Here is a 9,644-nt window from a genome sequence, read left to right as displayed (position 1 = left end):
GGCCTCCGGGGGGGGGGCACCGCTCTCCAAGTCGCGATCCGCGACGGGTCTCGGCCTCACCCCAGGCGGTATCTCTCGGTCCGAGCAGCCGGGCGCTACCAGTCCTTCCTCGCTGCCGCCATTTTAGGCGTCCTTCCGGCTCGGTCCTGGTGTCTCCGAGTCATGGCGGAGACCGGTCCTTTCAGCGGCCTCCTGCTCGCTCCGCTAGCGCTCCATCGGCTCCGGTGCCCGGTACAATTCGCTCCCGGTGCAGCGCTGGGCTCCCTGCAGCTGTAGGCAGGATAATCGCGGGGAATAGGCGCGGAGATCCGGGCTCACGCCGCCATCACCCTCGGCGTGCAAGCCACGCCCCCATGCAATTTAGACTCATCCCGGAAGTTGGTGGAACTATTAGTAAAACACGCCGAAAAAGACCGGGAAGAGATCCTCCCCAATATCGATATCCTGCGCAATGAAATACAGGCGATGAGTGGCACGCAAACGTCGAAAGCCAAATTCGATGAGGAAATGGAACAAAGATTGAAGAAGGAAGAAGACAAGATAAAAAGTCGTAAAGCGTACAAATTCAGGAGGGATAAGGAGGACTACGAAAATGGAAGAATATTTACGTTCTCACGAAAATATGACACCATGCGAAAAAATACTGGCAAATCAAGCAATCGAAATACCCGCCAAACCCCGCAACCCACGAAGGAACCAGAGCCCGAGACATCATCTCTGTTGGGATCTAGTGTATACACGGAAAGTGGGTCAGAAGGAGGCGATGATACTGCCGATTCTGTGAAACCAACCATGGGAGAAGAGTTGGAATACATACGTCGTAGTTGGCGGGAAAAACTACGCTCAGCAGGAACAAAGCAGCCGGCAAAAAGCGACATACAAGGAGCAGGCGGGAGAGGAGGGCCGCCCATAGGAAACGCAACAAAACGAGGAGGATGGGGCCGGGGGGCATGGAAAAACAAACAGCAACAGTAAATAAAAGAATCCTAAACGAAAACTTAAATGCCAATACCATCATCAATTTGGCGAATATAGATCTCACAATGGCAGAAAAGCAGTTATTGTCTTTAGGTCTCTCATATTGCCCCGAAAGTAACTTTCAGTACACGAAAACAAGGGTCCACGTCTTCCAATTTATAAGGAAACTTAAGTTGCAGAAATTCCACAAATTACAGTCAACGAACAAATCAAAAACGAAATTGAGTGTGGAAGAACCAGGACAAAATATAAACTTGGCAGCCAGTGACTATGAACTAATAACAGCAGTACAAAGTGTAATCAATGTACCAACTAATTTGCAAAGTGACATGGAGTCACAACAAGGAGAGGTATCTTCACCAGCATTTCCGATCCTCAACACTCAACAAGTGAGGGGTCTGGCTAACAAAAAACCGGAAACCCCTTTTAAGAAGAAATCAAAATTTGTGCCGATAATGACGAAAGACTCAATTGATGTATTTAATGATGTAGTGGTGGCCCAAGTAAAGAAATTAAACACAAAAATCCAAATGACAAAGAGAAAAACATCTAAGGAAGAAATGTAATATGACCAATTGTTGGACAAACTAAAGAAAGAGAATAACGTGGTAATAAGAAACTCCGATAAGGGGGAAACATAGTATTATGGCCCCTTTCGCAATATTTAACTGAAGCAAACAATCAGCTTAGTGATATACAATGTTACCACCACAGCTCTCCCATCAATTATAAGCAGATGCAGGACGATTTGTGTAGTAAGTTGCGGGCATGGAAAAGTCTTGGTCTTCTAAATATGGAAGAATTCAAATATCTAAAGAAAAATGTCCTAAAACGCCGGTGATTTATTTCATACCAAAGATTCATAAAGACAAAGAAAGACCACCAGGTCGGCCGATTATCGCAGCATGTGACGGCCCACTAGAAAGTTTGTCTAAGTACATTGACTTCTTTCTGCAAGAACACGTGTATAAGTTGGAATCGTATGTAAGAGACACTGGAGATTTCTTACCTAAAATTGGCAGAGTAAGATGGGAAAATGGTTATTATTTAATAACTCTAGATTTTTCATCTCTATAGACGTGTATTAGAAATGTAGATGGATTAAGAGCAGTGGAATACTTTCTTGCAAAACGACCAATGGATTTTACAATGCATAACAAAATGCTCATGGACATGTTAATATTCGGTTTGGAGCATAATTTCTTCCTTTTTAATAAGCAAATGTACCGACAGGTTCAGGGGGTTGCCATGGGGGCCAGCTTCTCCCCCAGTTATGCATGTTTATTTATGGGCTGGTGGGAGGAGCTGGTCCTTAAAAGGCAGTACAGTGACACCTATAAGGATAAGATTGTATCCTGGTTAAGGTACATTGATGATTTGATAATAGTGTGGAAGGGTGCCTTAGAGGAAGCTGAGACATTCATTGAATGCATCAATAACAATCAAGTGAACTTAAACTTCACATCTCATATCAGTAATTGTCAGGTCTCCTTCTTAGATGTGCTAGTCAATATAGACAGCAATGAAATCAACACCACATTATTCAGAAAGGAAACAGCAGGGAATACCCTGCTGCATGCAACTAGTGCACACCCCACACACCTTATTCACAGCATCCCCTATGGGGAGATCCTGAGGCTGCGTAGAATATGTAGTGATGAGGGAGAATTACAGAAACATCAACAGGAAAGTAAGATCAGATTTCTGGATAGGGGCTATAGTGCCAAAACAATGGATGCAGTGATCATCAAGTCGAGATTGAAGTCCAGGGAAGAGCTTCTGGGAACTGTAGATACCATTGTGGTTGAAAACAAGGGAAGGATAGAAACACCGCAGGATAACCCCAGAATAATTATGACATACAATCGACAACACAGGGACTTGCGCAAATTAGTACAGCACAATTGGCACTTAGTTAAAGATGACCCTGTTATTGGTGAATATCTCCAAGAGTATCCGGCAATAACCTATAGAAAGGCGACCTCCTTGGCAGATGTTTTGGTAAAAAGTAGCCCTGAATACAGGGAAAATACAGGATGGTCATTAGCTCGGAAGGGATTTTACAAATGCCCTAGTTGCAAGGAATGCACATATGGCGTAAATAAAACATCATATATGACAGCCTTTAGTCTGAAACCTCAGACCATAAAATATCACTTAACATGCAAAAGTGAGTATGTGGTCTACATACTAGAATGCAGTTGTAACCTAAAATATGTAGGTAGCACAAAGCTACCAGGTCACAAGAGAATCCTGCAGCACATTAGGGCGATAAACAACAATGATCCCAACTACCCTGTAGCAAGGCACTTTCAAGAGGCACATGGAGGAAAACCCAAAGATTTAAGATATTATTTGATTGATACCGTCCCAATACAGAGAAGAGGCGGTGACAGGGAAGGAATGTTACGCCGGCTAGAAACACATTACATACTAGCATTAGATACCAAACAGCCTAAAGGTCTGAATATGAGTGAGGATCTGTATGCGTTTTTGGAGTAATAGTCTTCAGTAAAACTATATTAGTTCACATGGGAATTGCACAAAGGAAACTGTAAAATAATGTGGTTATATGTTGATGAAATAATGTTCTTAGTATTATGAAATGTCTTTATGTAACTATTTTAAACGTTTTTGTACAATTTTTAAGAATATTTTAGAGAGAGGTATTTTTATATATAATTTTATATATAACTAGCAGCCCGTCCCGACGTTGTCCGGGTATGAATTGCTGCCGGCCAGTAGTATATTGTTTTGTAGGATTTCGTTTTGATAGCATTTCTTATCTGTGACAGGCCTGTGAAACGCTCCGATTCACAGTGCACTGCTGATGCACTTAAGAGTGCGCATTCAGTAGTGTGTAAACTCGAGTTTCCCTACTTTATTTTTCCTTGCAATATTATATAGCGCGAACTCGACTACATGGCATGAGTACAATTTACATTACAGAAGAACACATTAATTTGTGGTAGGCACGGGGAGGTAAAGCAATTTGCCTGGAATCACAGGATGTTGACCTGATGCCGAGATTCGAATGTAGCTCCCCAGCTCTAAAGTTCGCAATTCTAGAACTTGTGGCGGGAGTTGTGTCTAAAAGTGTATGTCGGTGCTGGCCATCAATGAGAGAGACCTATGAATTTTTTTAATCGGTGGTGAAAAAATATGAGTATGTTGCTGGAGATGTGGGCCGCCATGCCACCAATGTACTTACCGGGGGAGGGTAAACACCCATTATTCCGCAACTTTCTTTCGGCAGACCATCACTCCGCATACTTTCATTATGAAAGTACCATGACTCCGCAATGCCATTATAACGCATGGCATTACATTTTATATGCTTTTACCACGCATACATTTACAACGAAATTCGTTGTAAATGCATGAATGGTAAAAGCATGTTTTTTTAAATGTTTGGATAAGGTAAGTATGTGTATAGGGGTATATGTTTTGGGGTACTGAGGTATATGTTTTGGGGTGTTTGGGTATTTTAAGGGTTCAGATATAGTTTTGGGTTATGGGGTACAGGGGTAGTTTTAGCATTTAGGGATAGGTATGGATTTTGGGGTACATGCGTATTTTTAGGGTTCAGGGCTAGGTTTGGGTTTTGGGGTATAGGGGTATTTTTAGGGATCAGGGGTAGTTTTGGGTTTTGGGTACAGGGGTATTTTAAGGGTTCAGGGATAGGTTTGGGTTTTGGGGTACAGAGGTATTTTTAGGGTTCAGGGCTAGGTTTGGGTTTTGGGGTACAGGGGTATTTTAGGGTTCAGGGGTAGGTTTGGGTTTTGGGGTGCATAGTTATTTTTATGGTTCAGGGCTAGGTTTGGGTTTTGGGGTGCAGGGGTATTTTTAGGGTTCAGGGGTCGGTTTGGGTTTTGGGGTACAGGGGTATTTTAAGGGTTATGGGCTAGGTTTGGGTTTTGGAGTACAGGGGTATTTTAGGGTTCAGGGGTAGGTTTGGTTTTTGGGGTACAGGGGTATTTTTAGGATTTAGGTATAGATTGGCTTTTAGGTTTGGGTTTTGGGGTACAGGGTATATTTATAGGGTTAAGATGGGTTAGTGTTTAAGGGTGTTGGGGTATTTTAAGGAGTAAGGGTGGGTTTTGATTATGGGGTGCAGGGGTATTTAAAGGGAGCAGGGTGGACAACCGGAGCTGGAATGTACAGAACCTGGGAAGAGAAATATTTGACACAACGCGTGCCCCGCACAAACCCACACCCCCCCCAGCACATGATATGAGACATGACATGAAGGGCGGAATGTAAAAACAACAGTTGATGGGCAGAATGCAGAACAATGTCATACATTCACCCCAATACAGAGATCTGGGCCTAAATCCATCATTTTTTTTGCACTCCACACCACCCCAGTTCAGACATGGCCATATGCAAATCAGCCTTCACCCTGTGCCTCACGGGAACATTCCAGGCCAAACTGCCAAGCCATGTCTTTCCTGGACCGGACTCAGGGATCCTAGGACCGATTTCTGACTATCAGCTGTCTTCAGCCAAGATAGCTTGACTCAGTGGTGTGGAGAGCATGGGACTCACGTCTGAGCATACCCATCTCACTCGGGGTGACAAATGCAAAAACAACAGTTGATGGACAGAATTTGTAACTTGTAATTTGTAATTTGTAACTGAGTTTTGTATCGCGCCAACTCACCGACAGGTCTCAAATGCAGAACAATGTCATACATTCACCCCAGTACAGAGATCTGGGCCTAAATAAATCGTTTTTTGCACTCCACACCACCCCCAGTTCAGACATGGCCATATGCAAATCAGCCTTGACCCTGTGCCCCAGCATTTGTCACGCCCCCCCAGCACAAGCCCACAGCACAACGCAGACACGCCCACAAGGGACTACTTTGCTGGTACGGTTCTTTTACTTTTTAAGTGTATATGGTGGGCGTCTGCATAGCCTATGTCCTTCTGCTGCAACTGCCCTTTCCAACGCTGTATTGGATGTTGTGATTGGTGCTGTGGTTCCTGAGATTACCTGCCTCAAAGGTGTGGGCTCTCTCTTTATTATATTAGTATGGATATAGGTTTTTTACAAAACCACTATTTATGGAATTTTTAACAACTAAATGAATGAATCGATTAGTATTTTGATAGAAAACTGGTTTTATCAATTGTGGGAATCATCTATGGAAGTTGAAAAAAGCCTTTAAGAGTTAAGCCTATGGGAATACCGTCTCTATGTAAAATATTCTGTTATATACATTTTGCCTTTGGTTGATGAAATGCTTCAGATGTATGTTATGGAACCAAGTAAACACTCAGGGTGTCATTTGTTGGGCACGATTTACATTAGTTCATGGTTATAAATGTATTATTTTTTAACACAGTTGAGGTACTTGTTGGTTTAGGGTTCTGGGGATGCACAGTAGTATTATGTTTAATAGACATTTAGGAGAATAACATTTGAGACTGATTTACTTCGGGGTTGCGAAAATGGAATACTGTTGAGAATGCAACATGTGGTTGTCAGCATTTAATATTAGAACAATGTATTTTACATTCACAAATGGACCCTTTTTACCAATGCATTTGAAGCAATCATGGAAAACTGTACTTTACAGGTATTTTAGTAGCACAGTAATGCTTTGTTATCAAAATGGAAAAGAAGTATAAACAATTGTAAAATATTTCTTCTATGTCTATTTAAGCACTGTCACTTTAAAAGGAGGTGTATCTCATGACACTGTTGTCATGTGATCAAGGCAGGGAGCTGCCGAAACGCGTCGTGATGATGTGGTCGCACTTTGTAATAAATTAAAAAGAAGCAGTAAACGGGGTCTACCTCGTCTCATTGCAAGTCTTTTGGAGAGAAGTTGTGGAGTAGACAAGCCTTGCAGCATATATATATATATATATATATATGTATATAAATATATAATATATATATATATATATATATATATATCATGTGAACAAGGCCGAGGCCGGCCAAAACGCGTCATGGCGGTCATGGTGGAAACAGCACAATGAACAAAGAAATCTGAGCACTTACTTGGTGGTTCGTCTCTGTTTGTTCCAACAGGAGCTGCAGTTTTGGAGTCTCGTGGATATATATATATATATGTATATATATATATCCAAAGAACTGCTTGCAAAGGTCAGGTGCAGCGACGAATTCCCAGCCAGCACCAAGGAAGCAGACACGAGCCCAAAGTATGTGCAAAAAGCAAGTAGCGTTTATTTTTTCATGAGTCCGCCATAACGCGTTTCACCACCGGAGTGGCTTGATCATATATATATATATGTGTATGTAAATTCGCCACATTATCTGGAGCAGCCGCCTCAGCTCTCAAATTCAAATGACGAAAGAACAGACCCAGATTTCGTGCTTAATTGAAGTGTTTATTCTTGTCCAGCAAGCCTGCCGCCGCCATTACGCGTTTCGCCTCTTACAAAGCTTGATCACATGGCGAGTTGCTGAGAGCAAATGCCGAGATTTAAAGTGCCAGTGCGCGCGCCACACCCCCTCACATAGTTCACTACTTAGTGCTCCTGCGTAGCCGTGAGTCGCAGCACGCCGCATCCCGTAGAGGGGTGCGAAGGCCCCTATGATGAAGCATGACACCAAGGGGCCTGTTGGTGTGTGAGGGGCATTTAAACAACACTGTGTGTTCCCCATCACTTTAGGGATCACTACCACTCTGAGTGGATTCTACTTTGTTTATTCGCGTTATCTGTACATATCCAGGTTATTAATATATCCTTGTACGATAATACTTTTTACAAACAAAACCCTCCACTTAAATGCATGTACAACGGGGACCAATAAGTGTTAAGACGAAGCCTCGTATCTCGATTCCCCTCTCTCTTCATAGGCCAGACTGAATCTATTGCATAATAGGACAAATGAACAGGATTGGAACCATGTTCTTGCTCGAAATGCCTAGCCACCGGGTAGGCCTGATCTTTATTATTTATGGCTCTAATGTGCTGGAGCACACGTTTGTGGACCGGCAGGCGGGTACTGCCAACATACCGGAGTCCACAAGTGCACTCCAGCACATAGACTGCATAGTCTGTTTTGCAGTTAAGGCGTTTGGTGATCTCTCTAGGGGTTTCTGAGAATGGGACAGTATATTTGGTCTTGTTAATCCCATGTCTACATGCCTTACATTGCGAGCATTTCTTGAAACCTCTACCTAAGGCCTTCCAAGTAGTCGACATCTGGGGTTCCAAAGTATTTTTGACAAGAGATCTGGCCATGGATACCGATTTCCTGAATGTGAGGAGTGGTTTATTCAACACTTTATTGCCAATGACTGGATCACCTAATATAAGGTTCCAGTTCTGGCTGAATATTTTTCTAATGGCAGAATGCTGCGTTACAATCATGCGAGGTTTGATTACCTCCCCAGCCGGGGTTGTATCTACCTCTTTAATCTTAGGTGACAGCGCATTTTCTCGGGATATGAGTTTTGTTCTTCTCTGAGCCGCTTCAAGTAAGCTCCTAGAGTACCCCCTAGCCAGAAATCTACTTATGCTAGCTTCCTGCGCTAACTCGCATTCTTCATCACTGCTGCAAATCCGCCTGATATGCAGCATCTCCCGATATATATATATTACCTACTGGCTGTCGCCAGTAGGTAGTTATAGTTAGGATTTTTTTCAGTGTTAAATCTCAAAATTCTATTTGGAATAACTTTGGCGCCGGTTGACGAATCTGACTGAAAATGTCCTCAAAATGGCCTTGCGGCTTACGGTCCTTCCCTGAAAGTTTGGGGGGGATTCGTCAAGCGGGGGCCGAGATAAAAGGGGGGGTCCCAAAACGCGTTTTCCCCATGTTAATTTCCATAGGGCGGTCGATTTCACTTTTAGCCTGAACGGCTGAATGGATTTCCACCAAACTTGGCAAAATTGTATGGACTGGTAGCCCGATGTGCCTTTGCTATGTCTCAAGATATGTGCTCTAGTGGATTTTGAGTAATTTAGGTTCAAAAAAATATATATATCTATAGGCGCGCTCCGGTGCGCGGACCGGGGAGCGCACCAGGCGCGACACGCGACTTGCGCGCGGAAAGCTGATTGGCTCACGGGTGTCTGTAAACATTCGAAACAGTCCGGAGCGGCTGCCATCTTGTGTCTCGGTAGGATCGAGACACAAGAGGTGACATAAACAAGCATTGGAAATGCAATAGGTCTCGCAGCATTAGAGTTAGTGCTTTTAGAATTGTTTATGGGTTTTTTTTGTAAATCTTTAGCATTTTTGTTTCCTGTAGCCAATGCTAAAGAATTACAAAAAAAAAAGCCATAAACATTTCTAAAAGCTCTAACTCAAATGCTCCGAGACCTATTGCACTGTGTGAGGGTGAGGGGTTGAGGGTGAGTGAGGGTGAGGGTGGGTGAGGGTGAGTGAGGGTGAGTGAGGGATTGAGGGTGAGTGAAGGGTTGAGGGTGAGTGAGAGTGAGGGTGAGTGAGGGTGAGGGTGAGTGAGGGTGAGGGTGAGTGAGGGTGAGGGGTTGATGTTGAGGGTGAGGGGTTGAGGGTGATTGAGGGTGAGTGAGGGGTTGAGGGTGAGTGAGGGTGAGGGTGAGTTAGGGTGAGGGTTTGAGGGTGAGTTAGGGTGAGGGGTTGAGGGTGAGTGAGGGTGAGGGTGAGGGGTTGAGGGTGAGTGAGGATGAGTGAGAGTGCAAGAAAGTTGCAG

The sequence above is a fragment of the Lissotriton vulgaris genome, chromosome 1_1 (assembly GCF_964263255.1).
Source record: "Lissotriton vulgaris chromosome 1_1, aLisVul1.2, whole genome shotgun sequence".
In the NCBI taxonomy this organism is placed as follows: Eukaryota; Metazoa; Chordata; class Amphibia; order Caudata; family Salamandridae; genus Lissotriton; species Lissotriton vulgaris.
Note: the sequence above shows the minus strand (reverse complement) of the source record.